Source organism: Ornithodoros turicata, chromosome 1, assembly GCF_037126465.1.
Source record: "Ornithodoros turicata isolate Travis chromosome 1, ASM3712646v1, whole genome shotgun sequence".
NCBI classification, from domain to species: domain Eukaryota; kingdom Metazoa; phylum Arthropoda; class Arachnida; order Ixodida; family Argasidae; genus Ornithodoros; species Ornithodoros turicata.
In genome coordinates, this window is record NC_088201.1 from 74,997,417 (window position 1) to 75,020,671 (window position 23,255).

Below are 23,255 nucleotides of genomic sequence, written 5' to 3' on the forward strand. Positions count from 1 at the left end.
TAACATACGCCGCCATGATAAGGTAACGATTAACTCAGGTAAACAATGGGAGCTCATGTGTTGATAGTGTTTGATAGACACCTGGATGCACATTAATAGCATTTCAATAACATTTAATAACATGCAATGACACGCAATAACATCCGGTGACATTTAATAGCATTTTCCGATCGGGCTGAGGTCACGATCAGGTTGGTTGCCGCGTTAGAGCACCATGTAGGTTGGTTGGTTTCTGACCATGTGCAGTTTTGGTTTTGGTTTGAAATTCCCAGGTTTTGAATGGTTGCAAAGTGCCCTCTAGTTTCAAGCTTTGGCCGTCTGAAGTTTCGGTTTCGGTTTGAAAAATGGATGTGGTCGATCGGGCAGATCAGCCCGCCGCCTAGGTTGGTTGCCCTATTCGCTCCGAGATCGAACAGTGTCGGCGCGCTGCGGAAAACGGAGAACTACCGCAGTGTGGACGCGTCGTCTGCTTTTACACGCTTATTCCGCGTTCAGTGCAGTAGGTGGAGCATGCGATCTTCCGGCGAATATACACAAGAACTGCGGAAAAAAACCATCAACTCCGAACATCGGCCCACGTGTTATCCACACAAGGATGGTGACAGTGTCGCCCCCTATAGGTCGATCTCGCAGCAAATAGTTTCTGACCATGTGTAGTCTTGGTTTCAGTTTGAGATTCCTAGGTTTTGACGGTTGTCAGATGCCCTCTAGTTTCAAGCTGTTGACCGTCTGTAGTTTCGGTTTCAAACCACAGCACGCTAGTTCCACTGTGTCAACGCATTTTCGGGTGATATAAATAAGCGTACACGTAGAAATTTCACCAGAAAAAGAAAAAAAAACATGGTTGACCAGTTCTATGTGAACCTGCTCTCAAATGCATCTTTGGATGTGTTTCCCGACAACACAATGAGCAAGTTTCGAGTAAAGCTAGCCCAGCCACAGAAGTTGGAGAGTAGGTGGGATGCCGCTTTAACAGAAATCAACATCCCTTTTGCAATTAAAAATGACACAGTCAATAGTATATCAGAAACGGCATTCCATGGTTCTATGCTTGAAGTATCAGAGAAGGTCAAGTTCAACGCTTGTGAAAACATTCTCTTGCCTCTGAGCCATTTCTCTGTTTACTGTACTTAAACCGCTGCGCTCTGTGTCCGTTATGGGAAATACTAGAAACGGGCATAGAGGGAAAGCAGGTAACGAAATAGTTATGTGGTGGCCACTCTTTATAGTTACGGGTCCGTTAATGGTGCCGGCACCAGCCCCCCTCCCCCACAACTCTCGCAAAATGTTTCAAAATATGCTTTGAAGATAATAAAAGCAACTTCAAGCTCCCAATAACCATCCATGCGGCGTCTCGATCTCAAAGTTGTCAATATCCCACGGACGTCTACTGTACGTTTGTGGGAGGTTCGTGGAATGTGCAACAGGGGAAGATTTTTTTTTTTGTCCCCTGGACGTACAGATAATGTCTATGGGATTTGTGGCATGCTCCCTGGGACGTTCAAACCTCCAAGTCAGGATATGACATGAATGTTCAGGCGACGTCTCAGGTTTACTGGGTGCATTTCAAGCTTTTCTAAATTGTTGGTCACTTCAGTGCCTACTTCAACGACAGCACGTTCTACGTCTTGTTCCGACCACAGCGTATGCACACTCGAAGGAATAAACTGAGTGACAAATATGATCTCATCCTCGGGCGTATGTCGACCGAGTTCCTCCTCAGCAAAACATAAAAGCGTAATGGAAACCCGAAATTGTGAAGTTCACTGGCAAGGTAGCGTCCGTTTTCATGAAAGAATGTGCTGACATCCTGCCTGTCGTCGTCTCTGTCATGTAGATAAAGCTCATAGCGGTTGCTATAATTTCGGAGCGTACAGTCTGTCTCACAAAATGGGATATGGGGTGTTGCAAGGTTACGAACGTTAGCCAGATGAATTCGAAGTCCCAGTGCTGTTGTGTAGTGCTGCCGATCGGCCGGAGGACAAAGTTGGCATGTCACCTTTTTTTTCTTTTCTTTTTTTGCTCGGATTGACCGAACACGATATCAGGCGAAATAAGACGTTTCCCGTCTTTTCCAACTCGCTCTTTCTTCTCCATCCAGAGTCCGCTCGTGTTCCTCATGTCTTCGATGTCTTGAGTGCTTAGTTTATGAAACCGAGGAGGAAGGAACACCTTTACCCAGACAACCCAGACGAGTGGACGTCCAGTGGATATCCATGCGGGAAATATGGGATATCCAGAGGATATCCCACTATATCCCGCGGAGATCCATGGGACATCCCGGTGACTCCCAAAGACGTCCCACAGCAATCCTATGGACTTCGTGTGGGTCGTATCATGGACATGATATGGACCTGTCGGGATATGCGTACTATACAGCGGGTGTTCAGCACGATTCAACATCTTGGCATTGAAGCGTGCCGAGGTGGTGTCCCGATTGTGGAAAATGAGACGTCATCACACTATAGCCACAGTTGCTTAGTGGCGCTAACACGTAATCAAAAAATAAACATCACACAAGGAGGCTGCTTAATTCACATTGCCATGACTTCTGTATTGGAAGTAACAGGTGCAATATGCTACATATACAATATGACTAGAAGCAAGTGAGTCCGATGTGCCACTTATAAAGCATTCCTGCTTCCCTCTAAAGCCAACAGTTGTAATGCGAGGATGGGAGCTTGCGCAGCTCGCTCAAGTTCACGAAGCCTAACCCACTTACAGAAACGACGAATGCGACCTGATGTACGTAACATAAAACGGAAGTCTCATGTACTCACATATTCGCTCTAGTTAAGTATGAATTCGTTTTCAAAAGAAAGGCTTTATACGTATATGCTTGAAACATATCCCATGAATGACCATACCAGTGATTTCCCCAGAAATTCACTTCTGGGGGGGTGCCGAGCTTTCAAGGGGGGGGGGGGGCCATGCTTGGTGAAGGTTCCACTTACGGAATTTTTCTTAGGCACGGAAAGAATCGTGGCACAACTGTGACATATCTGCACAGCTTTCCCGGTTTATTTGTACATGTCATTACTTTAGAACATTAGAATAGAGATTCATTGTGAACGGCATTTGAACATTAAGATGCATAATCACGCGACAGACAAAGTTAAGAGACTACCATCTTGTCAACGAACACCTAGCAATCAACGGTGAAAACGTTAGACTACCTCGCTTGGTTGAGTTGGGCGCAAATGGCTCTTGATGATCCATATTGAGTTTGCGTGCCCGCACGCATTTTTGCTCGTACATACGCGCAATATATGCATTGCACAGTCGCTTTTAAATGATTTTGGACAAATGCATCATACGATCATCTGCATGACTGTGGTCCTACAGCCCAAGTTTGAGAGCACAGGATGTAATTCGCTGCGCCGGACTCACTACCAGAACGTGTTGGTGGCCGAGTTGGGTGGGGTCACCTGAGAAATTTCAAGGGGGGTGTTGCAAAAATGCAGGGAGGGTGTACACCCCCCTGAAGGGGGTGTAGGGAAATCCCTGGACCATAAACAACAACAACAACTTTATTTTCGGCCTTGGGGAGTTGGGAGTTTCATCGCAACAGGCGATACTCTACCCCAGTGCTTGGTGGAATGGGGGGAATAAAATAACGAGCCCCTTTACAATAACGATCGAAGTCCGATGGTGTCCAGAAATGTCAGAAGAGCTTTGAGCGCAGAGCGTTGCTGGGTTGCCCTGGACCATAGTAATATCTTACACACCAAACCAACTGGAAACTAACATGGAAAACCTATGAACAACTCCTGCACGAAAGAAGTGCACGTGAGTCCTTCCATTACAAATGATGAATTTCCCAGAATGCTGCAGAAGAGCAGCAAATTGCGAGTTTCAAGCAAAACGTTGTTGGTAAAAATATACACTTTGTAAACATATGAAATGAACAAGATAATGAACTCTCAATCATAGTTCACTGACACAGAAAAAAAAAACAAAAAAACTATACACTGCAAACAGCGGTATAGCAAGAACTCAAAAGCCTTTACGACTAGAGCTCTATGTTAAACGTTTAAACTTCAAAACGTTTAAACGTTTTCTTAAGAAGCGCGTTTTGTAACACGTTTCACAGATTAAACGTTTTCTTAAATTACGTTTAAACGTGTTCTGTTAGATATACGTTCAACATCACGTATACGTATTTAAACGTTTTCCCAGGATACGTTTAAACGTTTTCGTTCGCATAAACGTACAGCGGCACGTATACATATATAAACGTTTTCTTAGGAGACGTTTAATCGTTTTCTTTCCTCCTCTAAACACTACAGCTTACTTTCCTTGAAAGACAGTTCAGGGTAGTGTTAACGTGGCATGTTACTTTGTCCCGCTCGTTTGTGACAGTCTTATGTTTAATAAAGAACAGTCACAGAGCAGGGCGCATTTTATTCCGTTTCTTGGTGGTTAATAGAGCGTTGCCACGACCCCGTTCGCAGCGTACACCGAATTCCGCTCCGCGTGCACTCATGGCATTGGGATCGTTGACACTCCAAAAACGGACCTTTATCTCGTCGACATCGTCCGGCAGAATTACAATTCTCGGTGTTATCCTTTTCTCCATCCCAATTTGTTCATAACGGGAGCTGTACGCCTCTTTGTGGGAATTCGCGTCAGCGCATCATGCCACAAAAGTCGTGCTCATCCCTTTTTTCCCACTCTGGCGCAAGAATGATATCATTCGGGACAGTGATTGGTTCTTAACGCGTAATTGGCAAATGTTCTGGTTTTAGAGTGCAATAGTGGGAACCAGTAGGAAAGAGCAGGTTACATGCTTCAGGATAAAGTAGTCGCTCAAGGTGACAATCTTCCGCGTTGGTTTTTTCACCAAAATACTGCTCGCGTAAAGAAGGTAAATACGGAATTTTTAGTATAAACTACCCAAAAGATTCAAACGTCATCACCGACATTACGAGCTCCACATGTTTAAAACTGTAGTGAAACACTTCGGTTCATAATGAAATGTACGACGAAAATGAACACTGATAGGTCGGCTTAAAAGCCTAACATGAACTGAAGTGATAAGCTACTTATAAGACAGTGAGAAAGTGGCGTAGTTCGTAATTACTGATGGGAACCATAGACGCGCCAGGCATAACGGGGACAACTTCTGTCTTTGTCCCCATAATGCCTGGCGCGTCCATGTTTCCCATTAACAAAAGATAAGAAGTTGCTTAAATGGCCATCCGTTTCGAAAGGCGTTGCGTTTCGTATTAACAAGACGTTTAAACGCTTCACCTTGACATAACGTTCAACCGCTTCATTTTAACAAAACGCTTAAACGTTTCACATTAACGACACGTTTAAACGTTTCGCATTCACAAAACGCTTAAACGTTTCGCATCAACAAAACGTTTAAACGTTTCGCATTAAACAAAACGTTTAAACTTTCCAGCCCTTTAGCAGCAACTCAGCATTTCCAGACTATACGTGAATGTAAACGGCGTATAAACGGAAACGTTTTAAACGAAAGTCGGAAAACCGTGTTAGATTCCGAGCCCTAATGAAAACAGAGTAACGCAGTCGACAGTATTCGAACCTGTGCGAGGGTATCCCCAACGGATTTCAAGTCCATCGCCCTAACCACTCAGCCACGACTGCTTCTTCTTTCGCGTGTTGTACTCTTTTTCGCCAATGTCAGTTTCCCCTACACCGCCACACCCTATTCCGGAGCTCTCCCACTTGTCACGTCACACACTTTGACAGATATTGTAATTTCTAATGATAGCATAAAAACAGAGTAACGCAGTCGACAGGATTCAAACCTGCGCGGGGGGATCCCCAATGGATGTCAAGTGCCTTAACCACTCGGCCACGACTGCTTCCTTTTCTAACTGAGCAGATGCGATCTTTGTGGCTTCGCAATCCACAAGTGATTTACTTCCATATGCTGATGTGAAATCCTTAATTTTGAAGTAGTTGAGGTTGACAGCTACCGCGTACAAGCGGCTGTTCGCAACAGCGGTGAAATCGAACGATGAAACGTAGAATCAGTTTAAGTCTATAGGATAGAAACTCTTTTCAATTACTACCTAGAGAGTCGCAAGGTGAAGACTTTTCAGGACCTTAAAGGAGCATGGAAGTGACATTTAACATGACTCGAAATCCTGCTTCATTTGTTAAGCTGTCCACAAGGAGTCACCATGGAAAATATTTCCGATCTGCGGCGTAACGTCACTGCGCAATACACTTTACAAAAGACAGCGGAGAACAGCAGTCGTGGGCGAGAGACATGAGCCCCGCGTGACGGCTGCTCGGTGCCTTTTTCTTTGTTTTTTCATCTCGGCTCACGCGCCGTTTATACATGTTTCAGCTGTGCCGTTGGACGTCACTGGTCACGTGCCGTAGCCCGTGATACGTCACGCCGTCTTCGGCTTCACTTCGGCGCTCTTCGGATGTGGAGAGGGTTCTTTAAACGTGTGCGGATCAGAGCCTTGCGCGTGCTCTGCGGGTTACCTGCGTTCATCGTTCTTTCGCATCGAAAAACTAAAACTATTTTTGGGGTCACTTCCATGGTCCTTTAAGAAGTTAATAGTGTCAGACAAATTGAAGGAAGTCATGCCTGAAAAAACGTTAGTACATTTGGTGCAAGGAGAAACTAGTCAGTGGCTGCGCCTTGAAGATATTGTTCCCGCAGTGCAAAACCTCGAGGAAAGTCTGAGTCCTATAGGTGTTACTAGGTGGAGGACCCCTAGAAGAGACGGTGGAAGAAGGGTCAGGTTCACAGGGATCTCGCCAGGAATAGTAGGCGTGAGGGAGCCAATGATAGACGTTGTTCCGAATGTGGAAGAATGGGGCACATGAGTAAGGAGTGACCGGAATTGCGCAGCACGCAGAGGGGTGACGGTCGTGGTACAGGCGTCGGTGCGCGAAGGTTAGTTGCTAAAGTGGTATGGCAGACTACGAATGTGGACACCCAAGATCCCGCCAGCTGGGCAGATACTGTGGTAGGCGGTAAAGTAATAGCCGTTAGGGTTGATTCGGGGGCTAACGTCACAGTACTCCGTCCTGAGTATATCCCATCGGAGTGTTTGCTAGAAAGAGGTGGTAAGGTGCAGCTGACTGGTGCTTTCGGGGCGCCCGTTGAAGCTGATTTGTGCTATGTGGTATAATTGGTCTTAAGGGGCTTACTCGCTTTGCACGTTCAACCTAACGACATGAGTCGGCTAAACGAGTCGTTCAGGCTAACGAAACGAGCAACTTTATCGATACTTTGCTGTGGTCACAATCTCTGCTCCTCGTTAGACTTCGTTGTTGTGATGTCACCGCTCTGAGCAAACAGCAGGCTGCGAGCGAGGCTGCATTTTCCGACCAATAGGATTGTATTATTTGTTCCGACAGCCTGATGCAACTTCCGTCTTATGTATTCTTCTTCTTCTTCCTCCTGCCCCATTACTTGGCCCGCTAGTCGTTTCACTAAAGGGAGTTACTAAAACATACAACGCGCCACCAAGTAACGTTTATAAAACAGAGTTGAGTGTTGACTTCAAGTTTTAGCAACCCTTGAACTTGGTTCAGAGTTAACCAGCGTTGGTGAAACCGAGCCTAGGCATGGGCTAGTGGCTCACGGCCATCCTTTGAGATGACGAAGAAGAAGCAGGGGGAGGCCACCATCCCTCCAACAACGTGGAAATAACGTGCAAGCATCATGTCGTGGTCCAGTCGCTCTACTCGGACAACAGCCGAGCAGTATGAAATAATGGTGCAGTATATGCAGGAGCACGAAAACCTCTTGCGATGCACATTTTCGCCTGCATATACTGCGCAACAGCGCGAGATGTATTGGAGGCAACTACTGGAGCGCCTTAACTCTGCGGAAGGTGCTGTGAAGACAGCGGAGAGGCGGCAAAAGGTGAGTACTGTGACTCCTGTCTGGTAGGCTACAACCACGGCACGTTTTCTTCGTGCCTGGATGCCGACGTATGCGACGAACAAAAAACAATAATAAATACATTGTGCGTAATGAGACAGAAGTTAGATGAATGGGTTGCGCAATTGCAAATACAGTGCATACTCATCTCTGGACATCCAGGAGTAGGACAGGGGTTGGGCCTCCCCCCCAAAGAGCAGTATACCCCTGCAGAGGAAGTGTTAGTTGATCTCCTGGGAGAGGTTTCCATTGTCGGGGTGGACACAACGTCTGAACTGGGCGTAAGTGTTGAGGGACAAGCCCAGGCTACCGGTTCAACTGCTGAGCTACGCCGCATAGTAATGCACGATGGGGCTAAGCGGGTGGTACGTATCCTACAGACACTTTAGTCTTTCTTTGTTCTGATGCAATTGAATCTGTTTTATCAACAAATATGTTTCCGTGTCCTGTTTAATAATACTGTATTGTGATACAGGAGCAGGGAATGTATCCCTCCCCCCCTACATCACAGGAGACCGAGATCTTGTCCCCCTCAGTGACAGCAGCAGAGAGTGTTCAACAGGACAACCCTCCTTCGTCCCCGCCACTGCCACAGGAGGGGCAAAGTGAGGTACGCGAGTCGAGGCACCGGAGGAGAAGCAGAATCAGTAAGATTAATTTACATACAGTTGTTTGAGACATTTTAAGTTTTGTAGTGCTTGCATTTGGCTCTGTGTTGATGCAGTAAATAACACATGCAGGGGCTCTAAGGCAGCAGTATCAAAACGAGGTGGGCCGAAGCTTTATCGGCCTGCAAAGGGAACCGCAAGCGCAGTTACGACAAATATCCGGCTCTCTGGCAGCACTCGTGGGTGCTGCCAACTGCTTGGCTGATGCAGCCGAAGAGTTCCGAGAAATCAAGGACCTCTTCAGCATAACCATTTATTTTATTGCCTTTATGAAAACTTTCCCCTCAAATATGGAGGTACAACGTGCATCCTTAGTGTCAAGCTTGCTAAATAGCGGGCTATAAATTTGCAATAAAATAAAACTTTTCCATAGTGATCCTGTTCAGAATGTTATGGAACTATTCTGGAGAATCTATAACGAAATATACGGAATGCGTTGCTGTTGAATGTACCTCATGAAATATATATATATATATGTTTATAAGTCCCAAACGTCGCCACACCAGCATTGGATAGCTGTTTCGACCTTATTGGGCCTTCATCAGCAATGCGTCGGTGGGCGACGTTTGAGCGAGTGGCGTCGGAAGGTCACGTGGAACGTGATGCCCTCCCGTCAGGGTGAGTGACTCACCTCTGAAAGCCCAGTGCGAAGCCAGTAAAGTATTAATTGAAGAAAAATAGCATAGGCTCTTTGGCTGCGCGTTGAACATATGTTTATAAGTCCCAAACGTCGCCACACCAGCATTGGACAGCTGTTTCGGCCTTATTGGGCCTTCATCAGCAATGCGTAGGTGGGCGACGTTTGAGCGAGTGGCGTCGGAAGGTCACGTGGAACGTGATGTCCTCCCGTCAGGGTGAGTGACTCACCTCTGAAAGCCCAGTGCGAAACCAGTAAAGTATTAATTGAAGAAAAATAGCATAGGCTCTTTGGCTGCGCGTTGAACATATGTTTATAAGTCCCAAACGTCGCCACACCAGCATTGGACAGCTGTTTCGGCCTTATTGGGCCTTCATCAGCAATGCGTCGGTGGGCGACGTTTGAGCGAGTGGCGTCGGAAGGTCACGTGGAACGTGATGCCCTCCCGTCAGGGTGAGTGACTCACCTCTGAAAGCCCAGTGCGAAGCCAGTAAAGTATTAATTGAAGAAAAATAGCATAGGCTCTTTGGCTGCGCGTTGAACATATGTTTATAAGTCCCAAACGTCGCCACACCAGCATTGGACAACTGTTTCGGCCTTATTGGGCCTTCATCAGCAATGCGTAGGTGGGCGACGTTTGAGCGAGTGGCGTCGGAAGGTCACGTGGAACGTGATGTCCTCCCGTCAGGGTGAGTGACTCACCTCTGAAAGCCCAGTGCGAAACCAGTAAAGTATTAAGTGAAGAAAAAAAGCATAGGCTCTTTGGCTGCACGTTGAACATATGTTTATAAGTCCCAAACGTCGCCACACTAGCATTGGACAGCTGTTTCGCCCTTATTGGGCCTTCATCAGCAATGCGTAGGTGGGCGACGTTTGAGCGAGTGGCGTCGGAAGGTCACGTGGAACGTGATCTCCTCCCGTCAGGGTGAGTCACTCACCCTGACGGTGCTCACCCTGTCCAATGCTGGTGTGGCGACGTTTGGGACTTATAAACATATGTTCAACGTGCAGCCAAAGAGCCTATGCTATTTTTCTTCAATTAATACTTTACTGGCTTCGCACTGGGCTTTCAGAGGTGAGTCACTCACCCTGACGGGAGGACATCACGTTCCACGTGACCTTCCGACGCCACTCGCTCAAACGTCGCCCACCTACGCATTGCTGATGAAGGCCCAATAAGGCCGAAACAGCTGTCCAATGCTGGTGTGGCGACGTTTGGGACTTATAAACATATGTTCAACGTGCAGCCAAAGAGCCTATGCTATTTTTCTTCAATTATATATATATATATATATATATATATATATATATATATAGGTTGAAGAGGTCGATATATAAGACGGCTGCGAAGTTGAATAAAAGCAAAATAAGAAGACGTGGACGACAGATTACAGGAAAGTTGACAAAAACTAGTTTATTTAAAACTAGTTTTTGTTAACTTTCCTGTAATCTGTCGTCCACGTCTTATTATTTTACTTATATATATATATATAGAGAGAGAGAGAGAGAGAGAGAGAATGTTTAACTGTTGAATGTAGCTGATGAAATGTATAGAATGCTTTGCTGTTGACATTCACCAATCAACACTTCATCCCCTAAATGAAAGAAAGGTCGAAAACTACCATACACATTTAATTCGGGGCATTTAATTCGGCTTAAGTGTTCATGACAACACCGTAGCAATGATGACTAGTGAAGTGCCCGGTGGATGATGACTAGGAAATGCGTCCCGGATACCTTTAGTCCATCTATTCTCCAGCGAGCTGTCTAGCGATATGGTCACGAACTCTTGCACCTGCGGAACGGGAATTCTCTTCCCTTTCATTATGATTGGCCGATGTGTTGAACATTTCGCTGTCCACTTCAATTTCGTCTTCTAACCTTAATCCCTCACTCAGACAAATGTTGTAAAGTATTGCACACGCGTTCACAATTTGTCCCACCACACTTGGTGCGTAATGCAGCACTCTGTGGCTGTGAAGGCACCGAAACCGGCTTTTCAGAAGGCCGTTGCACTGCTCCATTATAGCCCGTGCTTTCTTGTGCCGTATGTTGAAATTTTCCTTGTACGAGTCATGTGCTGTCTCGGATTCGGAGTATATGATACCAACAGCCATGGCTCGAGAGGGTACCCACTGTCTCCTATAAAGAAAACATAGTGCATTACGTTTGCCCCAGCGTAACGACGTCACTATTACCAATCAGCCAGGACTTCGAAGTCGGGATTGGATTGCTTGCAAGAGCTTCCCGCACTGCTGAATTCCTCCATATGAAGGAGTCGTGTGCGCTCCCAAGGTATTAGGCGTTGACATTCAGAATTTCAATCTCGGACGTGCAAATCTGTAGAATGAAAGTTCATAATCTGTTATGTTGTAGTTATTTGGTGTTACAACTGTTCTTTCAGGTATCCTTGCAGCGGTAGCAGTGCAAGCGAAGAAAGTTTGGATTTTTTTCTTGTTTGGTGTTTGGGAGAAAAATAACTGTTAAAGCTTCTTCTAATGCAGTATCTATGATTAGTTCACATCTCGGCTTCACAACGCTACAACAATGACAATGGGTATAGTTAGAAGAACATGGTGCCTAAGGAGCCCTCGACAGAAGTGCATGGGTATATAGGGAGGGCCTCATCATACGTACCAGTTGGACATACATCGAGTGGTAACCTTTTCGGTTTACATACAGGAATTCATCTGTAGCTGGGGCCATGACTGGTACATGAGTGTAATCAATTGCACCAATGATACCTGAAAACCTGTAGTAGGCACTGATCTCTATGTATAAAGGCTGGATCGCGCATAGGAGAGGGGCGCGTGGGAGAGAGGTGCGGCAACCGGCCGCCATGTTGGAGGGCCCACTGGCGCCGGCTGCTCCCATAGGAAACAATGGGAAGCGATTTGATTTGGAGTATTTATTCCGCTTTAAATGCTCCTCATTGCTGATTAGCACGCATCTTTCTTAGGAAGCAGTGTGCTGATGTATTCCTAACGTGCTTTAGCCGTGTTCCGGTAGTTTTTAATGGTAATTGCCTTATTTTTCTTCTCCGCTGCCTGTATTCCGAATAGGGGGTCGTAACTGTCGTGCACAGGGCGCATAACCCATGAAGATGAATTTGGTGAATGGCAACCTATAAAATAAATTATTTTTGCTCAGAAAGGTTTCACACTGTTTGTTATTGTAAGGTACTTCCGTTTTTATATTTTTTGTTTGTTTTCGTTTGTTCGGTTTTCGTCTGGTGTTCCGCGGTTCTCGTTCGTTATTTTGTGGTTTGGTATTGTACGGTTCTCGTTTTACTTTTTCCATTATCGTATTATGTTCGACGAGTGTCTCTGTGTGTGTTCTGCAATAAGACCTCGATCCTTATTCTGAAGGGGCTATTCTATTCACCACATCACCACCAGCAATGGGGTGGAGTATAGACCCTGGACATGAAACTTCCCATTCCTCATCTTGAAATAACCTTATTGTCACGAGTGCTTTGCAGTTGTTCAGCTGTCAGCGTATTTCATTACAGAAATTCGAAGCGCTGTGCACGAAGAGCATGCACATGCATGACTTTTATCACACACGCTGTAGGAGCGACTGCACATACGAGGTTAACACAGCAGTTTATTTACTTCCACTGTACCTCACAAGTTAAAAGAATAGTGGAACAAATTGGCATACACCGTGTATTCACACGAGCGACATTCCCCCAGAAGCGGAAGATGCGAAAAGCGTCATAGCTTTCTGCTGTCACGTCAGCGCGAGCGCTCAACGTCGTGTCTTCACATACACTGTTAACCGTGGGGAATATCCTGCTACGCAGCCACAAGATATTCCGTAGCAGACGACAGGAAAACACGTTGACGGTGTCGTCTGCTAAATGCGCAGTACGCCTCTCCCAATATTCCGCACCGTGTGAATGCTCAACATGACACGGCACGGAACTCTGGCTCTGTGAGCGCAGTGTTTTCGCCTTTTCTTCCACTAGAATATTCCGTGAGGACGTCGCTCGTGTGAATACACGGATTGGCGCAGGTTCTGCATCCGCTTCTTCGGCACAGCTGAGCGACTGTGAGGGGAACCTGCAAGCACAAGCGCATTGTTTATAGAAAATACATGGTCTTAAGATTTATAGGAGCAGCCACACATACTTTCTTAGTACGTGATGACACCAGCGAAGTAGCAATGCAAACAAGTCCGAGTTGTCAGATGCATGCGATACGATTAAATAGATTTTTCTTCAGAATAAAGAGCTTACCTGTGAAAAATTATCCCTCTTTCTCTGTTCGTGTGAAGTGTACTCAAAGCTGCAACAAACTGGCATGACATGCCCATTAGTTTAAAGTAAATTTTAAAAAATACAGGCAGCCCCGCTTGAACTAAATGCAGACGACAGAATGCGTTGAGCCCACCAATATGGCGGCCGGTGACCACGCTGTGGAGCACCCTATGCGCGATCCAGCCTATACTATAGAGATCAGTTGTGGTAGGTTACCATACCAGTAGGTTTCGTAGAAGTAGTCTTTTATGCCCCACATGGTTGCAGAATCAATGGGGAATTTAGTCCAACGTCGAACCAGCGCCGACTGCTGTATCGCATTTGTTACTTGCCGAATACAGCGACTGGACGTGCTTTGTGGAAGCCCAATTTCGAACTGGTTCCCAGCGGGTGTTTGAAAGCTACCCGAACCGTAGAAATGCAATGCGCAAAGTACCTGCAGAGAAAGAACAGTAACCTGTAAGTGTCGAGTAATTCCTGAATTACGAGAAAATATTGGGTGCAGTTCGGTACCCGGATCACTGGGCCTTTTGTAGCGAAAGAACATCAACACAAAACAGCACAGACAGAAGACTTCTAACCTATCCTAGTCTAAGCGAACGCTTCTGCACCTCTCTCAGGCTAGACACCCTCCGCATCGTTAGTCTTAGCAAGACAGTGCAGTGTTAGAGCAGAAGTGCTTGATTTTGTGTTACAAAAACGCATATAAAAAGGATCTAGATCACACAAGCCTGTGAAGGTTTCCGTGCGCTACATTGCATTCTGATGTGCTAAGTGCACCATTTCAAAGTGTGACAGCGGCTCACGTACCTTCGTTTCCATGGGCAAAGCTCCTATGAAGACGGTGTGATGTACGGTCGCAGGACCTCACAAACGGTGCGGACAGCGTTTTTTGACAGACGGAACAACTTCACGAAATCTGTCTCGTCCAATTGAAAGGCATTCTGACGCCTTCGGGTGCGTGGGGCACGGTAAGCCGCTTGTGTAATTGCCCAATTGAAGGATCCTTCCGCCATCTTCCCTTGGCAGTCAACGTCAGCGAGTCGATAGGAATAACGAAACGAGGAACCTTATCGACGCTTTGCTGTGGTCACAATCTCTGCTCCTCGTTTAGCTTCCTCGTTGAGGCTATCGTGCTCGTTACAAGCCCTTACGTGTTGTGATGTCACCGCCCTGAACGAACTACAGCTGCCAACGAGGCTGCAATGTTTTCGACCAATGGGTTTGCTTAATTTTGTTTGTCGTTAATTTTATTGTCAATGTCGTGAAAAGAACCACTTAACTCAAAATCAGCTGTAACCAAGTGTAGAGAGATTTGGAAGCAGCTTAGGGAACAAAGTAAAGAATGGGCTACAGACACCGACTGTCACCATCTTTGTACATATTACACTGAAACCTATCCGGTACGAACACTCACGGCACCAGGGTTCTTGTCCACTGGAGGGAGATGCCCGTACGCGAGAGGTATCGAACATGTTGACTAGAGGAGGCCCAGCTGTCTGCCTTAGGGGAATCACCGTCTAAAGTGCGTAACCCATAAATAGAAGTAAAAAACTTGCAGAAAACTTTTTACCTCTGTTTTTAGAGGTAACAATGTTATATGTATTCTGAATAACCCTTGTACACAGGTTAATGCATAACCTGTAGTCATCTTCCACGTTGCTACCAAAGCAACTCTTGTACAGAGGTTAAAGCACTACGGTTTGTGGGTTTCGGCATTTCCCGAAAAATGACGAAAAACAGCCCCCTAATGATTTTTTTCGAATTCGGAATATCCCGAAAAAATCCGAATATGCAGTACCATGTCAGCTACCATTATTTGAATTGGAAAGTGAAATCCCCGTTGAAACCACCACGCTATTCCTTACGTACGCTCGCGCAACCTGTGCCAGGGGGCACTATTTTTTACGGCAGTCAGCGCCACTTGTGGCGATTGTGCTACATTTTCCAAAGTAGCGTGTTCTCTCATCACGCAGTGCTGTGTCAGAATGAGCAAGTTGCGTTGCGCTTTTGAGTAAGGCGAAAGGAATCGAGTATTATTTCCCCATCAATACGGAAGACGGGAAACCGCCAAGAGCGGCGCGTTTTCGGCGCATGGCAGAATATTCTCGGATAGGCTCGAAATACGAGTACAATGTGACTCCCAGGTGCCGTAGACCTACGAGCTCTGAGCGAAACCTGACTGAAGAATAAAGCCTGAATGCATACAGTTGGATATCTCTGGTCTCAAACGTTTTACTCAGATTTACAAAGAGGGTGTGAGAGCCGGTGGAGTAATGATTTATTAATGAATGGAGCGAGCACTATGAATGTTTGCCAGTAGCCAGTAGTCGGCTCTTTTTGTGAGCGTTACATTCTTCCTTTACCATGTTTGCTTACTCCAAACCGAGCTATCACTTGTCACATATCCGTGACTCTTTCGGAAGAGACGAATATGGGGGACAGATCAGAACAGCCATCAGAACAAGAATTTAGATGTCTTTTGCGACTGAAATTATTGACTTTGAGACACTTGATGGGAACTAACTTAGTGAGAGACATGTCTCGAGTACAATACATCTTCCATAATCCAAGGACCAATTGCAGTGACTCTCAGTAGATCCCGTGTAGGTATGATCACTTGGGGATTGACATGCACTCGCAACATCTCATACTTCGCCTATGCTTGCCAAGCACTCACCATCGAGGAATTTGTCCCACCTATATTTGTAGAATATGTAACTAAGGACTTAAAAAGATGCACAATCCACATTACTCATGATTTTCACATAGTACTACGCAGTCCCAGATATAGGTCTACGTTTATGACAGAATGGTGTAGACGCAGGAAAGCTGGTGGACGAAATTCATTATGATAAAAGCCTGAGCATGGGACACGAAGCAGATACAACGGCCGAACAGCTCGGGTTTATAAGTTTGCAGAACAACACATCTATCAGCTTGAGTTTGAATGTAAAAAAAGAAAAAAAAACTGATATGATACAGGTAAGCTCCGGTGTTCTTTGTGCAGTTCGTGATGATGATGATTCGTGTTTTTATGGGGCACGGACAACTAAGGTCATAGTGCGCCAAATCTATGGTGAAATTACGACTACTTAAAACTGTGCATGGAGAGTGATAGGATCGTTAAAATTATATATGAAGTAAATTAAAAGCATATTTACAAATGCATAAAACAGCTGTATAAAATTACAGAAGACTGACCATGTCAGTGTCTTCCAAGAAATTAAGAACTCTGTTAAAAGGGACGATAGCCTCATCACCGAGCAACAGCGCTGGGTGAAGAGGTAAAAACTGTCTATAAAACTCTCTGAAATGGTGCTGACGATTAGGTTCATGGTATGAACAGGTGATGAGTATATGCAGGACGGAGAGAAGCTCACCACAGTGCGTACACTGAGGAGGCTCGTCTCCATCAAACAAAAATGCATGGGTCAAGAATCTATGACCAATGCGTAATCTTGTTCGTATAACGCATGACAATCGGTTTTCTGGGAAAGTTCCATGGCTTTGAATCTGGGGTTTAATGAGATGGAGCTTGTTGTGTGTCTGCGTATCCCAGAAATTCTGCCAGTTTTTATAGAGAGATTTCTTGAGTGCACATCTGATATCTTCCTGAGGTATTTCAAACAGAGTAATATCTTTTGCAGTAGCAGCTCTAGCAGCCTGGTCTACCAAATCATTCCCCGATATGCCTGTATGGCTGGGCACCCAGCAGAGAATTACAGAGTAGCCCTTCTTCTGTGCTGCACTGATTAAGAATTGTGCACGTTGAACAAGAAAATTATTTTGTGGATGCTTGCTACAAATGGCACTGATGGAACTCCAGGAATCCGTATATATTACCGAAGACTTTATGCAACCACGAAGAATGTACTGGAGTGCCAAGATGATGGCATAAAGCTCTGCTGTAAAGATAGATGCTGCGTTGTTAATACGATGTGACTCTGTGCATGTGCCAGAAATCATGGCACAAGTCACTCCTGCACTACAGCTTGACCCATCTGTGTAAATTTCGGTGTGACTTCCAAAGCTTTCTCTGAAGTGTTCGAATTCTTGTTGTACTACTCGTGCAGAAGTTTTCTGTTTACTGTATTTTGTCAATGTGGTATCAGACTTTGGAAGTGGTTCCCAAGGTGGGACCCTCTTACCACACTCTACAACTTGGGAATTAAAAGAAGAAAATTCGTGCTGCTCAATATCCCTCTCAATTCGCATTGAGAAAGCAGGGATAACCGAAGGCCTGTTAATAAACATCTGTTTGAACCGTGTTTTTGTAACGCAGGTTAAAGCTGGTTGTTTTGGGTAGCTTCTTTATTCTTAGGGCGTATGATGCCCCAAGGTAAAATCGCCGTCTGTTCAAGGAACATTCATGTGATTCAACATATAGACTTTCGACCGGCGAGGTTCGGAATGCATCGAGTACGAGCCTAAGCCCCTGGTGGTGGACAGGGTCTAAAATTTCCAATACAGACTGACGGGCGGAGCCATATATGACATATCCGTAATCTATCTTTGAACGAATGCAAGAGGTATACACACGTCGCAAAGTTTCCTGGTCCGCACCCCATGACTTGTGTGCGAGAATTTTCACTAACTTCATCGACTGTACTTAACCTTCAAGCTTTGGATATGGGACTTGAAGGTGAGTTTAGAGTCGAATATGACGCCAAGAAATTTGCTCTCCAATTTTACAGAGATATCTTGCCCATTAAATTTGAGTGTGGGTTGTGGAAATGCTCCTCTCATTCTCACGAAGTGGACACACACTGTTTTCTCTGTGGAGAATTTAAACCGGTTTAGTGAAGACCATTTGGCCATGTTATTTATACACAGCTGCATCTGTCGTTCACATCTTGACAAGCTTGCCGAACAACAGGATATTTGGATGTCATCCACATATAGAGAATATGATATGGAAGGTGAAATGACACTGGCTATACAGTTAATTTTGACCACGAATAATGTGACGCTAAGAACGGATCCCTGCGGGACACCATTCTCCTGCACAAATGTACGGGATAAAGTAGTTCCCAGTTGAACTCTAAATGTTCGTTGCTGAAGGAAATCAGCGATGCATTTCAAAAGACGACCCCTTATACCCAAGGAATACAGGTCCTGCAAGATACCTTATCGCCATGCGGTATCATATGCCTTTTCCATGTCAAAGAAAACTGACAAACAGTGCTACCTCCTGACAAAAGCTTCACGAATAGTTGTTTCTAGACGAATGAGGTGATCCAGTGTAGAACACCCCATTCGAAAACCGCATTGGAATTGAGATATACAGTTATTTGTTTCTAGGAGATGAATCAGTCGGGTGTTCGCAATTCTCTCCAACGTCCTACCTATGCAGCTTGTAAGAGCAATAGGGCGGTAACTGCCTGGACTTGAAGCTTCCTTCCCTGGTTTCAGGAGGGGTATTACAGTGGCAATTTTCCATGCGGATGGAAGTGTGCCCTGTATCCAAACATGGTTGAAAAAGTCAAGTAAACATTTTTTGTATGAGTCAAACATGTGGTCAAGCATGGAATATGTAACTCGGTCTGGGCCTGGAGCAGTTGCTTTAACAGATAATAAAGAGCGTGAAAGTTGGTGAATGGTTGGTTATACGCAAAACCATCACCATCACGTAACGGAAATTTTTGTTTTTCAGTTCTTTGTTTAGTCTTAAGAAATTCACTTGTATAGTGTGAAGAGCTTGAAATGCTTTCAAAGTGTTCACCAAGGACATTAGCCTGTTCTTCTAGGCTTTGGCATACCTGGTCGTTCACTTCTACAAGAGGAACCGAGCGGCTGAGATGCTCCCCACGGATTTTGCGGAGCCTGTCCCACACTACTTTGGATGGGGTATTAGAGGACAGAGAAGACACAAAGTTGTGCCAAGAGGACCGCTTAGCTTGTTTTCGGGTCCATCTGGCCTTTGCTCGTACCTTTTTAAAAAGTAAGAGATTTTGTGTTGTGAGGTACCTCCGAAAAGTGCCACACGCCCGGTTTTGAAGTTTGCGAGTTTCCTGGCATTCACTATTCCACCAAGGCTTTGGCCGCTTTGCGAGATGACTAGAAGTTTGGGGAATGGACGCAGTTGCTGCATCCAGAATAATGTTGGTGATGAGGTTGTTAGCTTCCTCTATTGTCACCACATCAAAGGGAATTAGTAGGAGGTCACATTTTTCGATAAATTTATTCCAATCTGCATCTTGCAATTTCCACCTGGGTGGTCGTGTTGTTAGACTGTTCACAGACTGCAGATGTTTTAAAATGACAGGGAAGTGGTCACTTCCATAAGGGTTCTCATCCACAGTCCATTCCAGGTCCTGAAACAGAGATGGACTGCAAAAGGAGAGGTCTAATACAGAGAAAGATTGAGTTGTTGTATGCACATATGTTTGTAAGCCGGTATTCAGGAAACAGCTAGACGATGACAACAAAAATATTTCGAGCATTTTTCAGCGACTGCCGATTCTACTATTGCCCCTGAGGGGATTGTGGGCGTTAAAATCACCCAAAAGAATAAGAGGGGATGGAAGCTGCCTGTACAGGTCTTCTATGTCCTTTTGTGTAACGGATTGCGATGGTGGGAGATAGACTGAGCAGATGGTAACAATTCTGTCGAGGCACACCTGCACAGCTACAGCCTCCAAGTCTGTAACTAAATTAACTTCTTTGGCTGGAAGGGACTGCCTTGTAATGATGGCTACACCACCAGATGCACGGTTTGTGTCATCTCGACCTTTGCGGAAAATATTGTATCTACGGAACGGATTTTGGACATGCGTGTTCAGATAAGTTACTTGAACACAAAAGCATACTGCGTTGTGCTTCTCAAAAAGATCATGGACATCGTCTAAATTAGACAGTAGACCACGACAATTCCACTGAAGGATTGTGTGGCCCATCATGATAGCGGAAACAAGAAAAAGAAAGAGGGTGTACAACGCTTTGCTCTGCCGACCAGAGAGAAGGATTGTCATTACTGATGGCTGCTAGGTCTTACTCCTTTGGGGAGGAGTAATCCTCGGCTTCAGGGCTTTTCTTCTGGCCTCCGTCAAATCCTTCTCTGATATCTCGGGGAGAGAACCACTCCTCGAGAGGTTTCCTCTTGCTGGTATCAGAAATGGTGAGCTCGTGTTCCCCAAGGAGAACTCCAGGCTCGAATCATCATCACAATCCATGAACGGGATCTCCACGGAGGGTGATGACGAGGGTAGGACTGCTGTCGCAGTCACTACCGCATTTTCATTATAGGGCTTGGTTTTCACCCCGTCTTCACTTGTTGTTGGTTGTGTTCTAGGTGGAGTGTCTGTCTGTGTGTGTACTGTTATCATCTTTGGTTTCTGTTGAAGTACAGTGGAGAAAGATTTTTCAGTGAAGAATTGGGATACCTTTTTCCTTGCTTCGGGGTAGCTGATGTTTTCAGTAACCTTGGTGCGCAAGATCTCCTTTTCCAATTTCCACTTAGCGCAAGACCTGGAGTAAGAGGGGTGATCACTGGAACAGTTTACACAGCAGTCAGGCCCTCTACACTCTTTAGTATCATGGCCCTGCTGGCCACAACAAGCGCAGCATGGCGACACACGGCAGGCATCAGCAGCATGTCCGAAGAGGTTGCACTTGAAACAGCGAAGAGGGTTTGGAATGTATGGACGAACCTCTACAGACAGATATCCAACTTTCAATTTATCGGGCAGCGAAGGACAATCGAATGTAAGGACTACGTTTCGTGGTGATATATTCATTGTTTTTCCGTATCTTGAGTTTCCTGACATCAATTACTGCCTGTTCCTTTAGATTTGCAAGAATCTCTTTTACAGGGACGTCAATTAATTCGGCAACGGCTACCACACCACGGCATGTATTCAGACTCTTATGTAAGGATGCCGATATGGGGGCCCCAATCATCTCTGTGGTGGTCAAGATCTGTTGGCAGTCTTTTCCCGATGTACACTTGATAAGGAGGTCACCTGATCGTAACTTCTTAATTTCGCTGATGTGGTTAGAGAGGGAGGACACCGCCTCCTCAATAAAGAAGGGCGACATCTTCCCAAGTGGTTTTGTCTTCTTCCGAAGAACTACAGAAGACAACAGTATGTATTTGGACAAGAAAAAATGCTCTTTTGGTCTGGAGACTTCGGTCCGGGGGCGTTTTCCGCCCCCGATCGTAGGGGAAGATAAGTGTTTAACCATATAGGTTTGATTGCTAGGCATTCCACGAGGTCACCCACACTTCATGCCTATACATGTGGGAAGGTCCCGGAGTTTTCAGAAAAACCCGTCGGCCAGGACCTGACCAGGACCCTGACCGCCACCGTTCAAGGTTACCCTTTACCTCACATCCCCTCGGCACGGTACGGTTAACACGTTGGGACTGGGAGCTGGGGTCCGTGGTGGCGTCACTCACCAAACACCAGCCGAAGCCGGTGCGTCCTGCGGGGTGTGCAGTTCGTGCGTTTTATAACAGTAACGTGGTCCAGACTGTTATTTTTCCCGTTCCCCAAACTGTACATTATCAGATATTGTACGGAAACAGCTTGAAGACCGTGCACAGCGCATGTAATCACATTCTTCGCCTGACGCGTCTACTCTTAAACTTTTCCTCCCCGTACCGCCAGGGGAGAAAGGCAGCGCTAGTGTCGCGCTGTCAAACTCCCGGCGAATGTCCCTATAGCGTATACGATGCACTAAAACTCACTGTTGTCTTCGGACGGTGTCCTTGTTTCGTTTTGCTTCAGCTATTATAGAAGGATGACCTGGTTGTGACATCTGCCGCCAGATAATGTTCCCAATTCTCACTTCCTAGCCTTCTAGTTCGACTTTCTACTCTTTCAACTCTTCTGGCTACACCCCACAATAACGACTTAGACTCACCCTTGTTTTCTATCCTCAGGCCCATTAAAACACGGTCGAGCCAGTAAGACCTTCATATGGAATTGAATAGATACCCGCATTCAGGCATTTATTTTCAGGGCGGAATATAGCTGCCGAAATTATCCGACTTTTACTGAACCATATAAATGCCGATAAACACCTCCCGAATCAGCTTGAAAGAAAATGCCGAAAACCACAAACCCTAAGCATAACCACGGTCCCTTGATAGCTTTCTGGTCATGCAGCTCCATCAAAAATTTGGCCTAGGGACAACGGGAGCCGCGTGGCCGCGCCGCGATCGGAACCCGGGAGAAGCTCCCGCTCGGGCCGGTCACGGGAACGGCAGATGCAGTGTTGTTTTTGCGCTTTTCCAGACATCCTACAAGAAAATTATTTGTTGCGATGGCTTCCTGCTACGTTGCAGCAGCTGCGAATAATAGTTTTCTGTTCGACTTTATTTTATGGGGAAAGCTGCTGCCGATCACTTCGACTGGCACGGATGTATTGTCGCGAGTCTCCTATCTAAAAACCCTCAACCGGAGATTCTGGCGCCGTTTACGTGCATAGCGCCCGGCGGTAAGGTGATCCATACTTTATTTAGCGCGTAGAGCACCTTCTACAGTTAATCGCAGGCGGTTACTGCACCCATGACGGCGTACTAATTCACGCGATCGGCCGATCGCAATCACACCAGTCTCTTTCACGTGGTACCAGATGACTTACTCTCAGTTGTTGTCGCGAAGCTTATGAAGACAAAAGTATAGTTTCTAAAAGGATCGCGACTGACTCAGGCATGTCACGAAATTTAGCCGCTGTGTCCTTCTCGTTCTTCTCTTGTTTTAATCATCTCGTGTCGACCTAATTTCTTTTCCGAGACTGAAAGGAACCGCATTGTGTTCGACATGCTTGCGTGAATCAATCTCGAGCAGCATTTTT

General features: G+C 45.7%; 1 non-coding gene across 1 annotated transcript; it reads right to left on the bottom strand.

Annotated features, from left to right (window-relative positions):
- Nucleotides 1-5,533: 5,533 nt before the first annotated feature.
- On the bottom strand, nt 5,534-5,616 carry Trnas-uga (transfer RNA serine (anticodon UGA)). The gene has a single exon. It is a non-coding gene; the product is annotated as a tRNA-Ser (tRNA).
- Between the last annotated feature and the right edge of the window lie 17,639 nt (nt 5,617-23,255).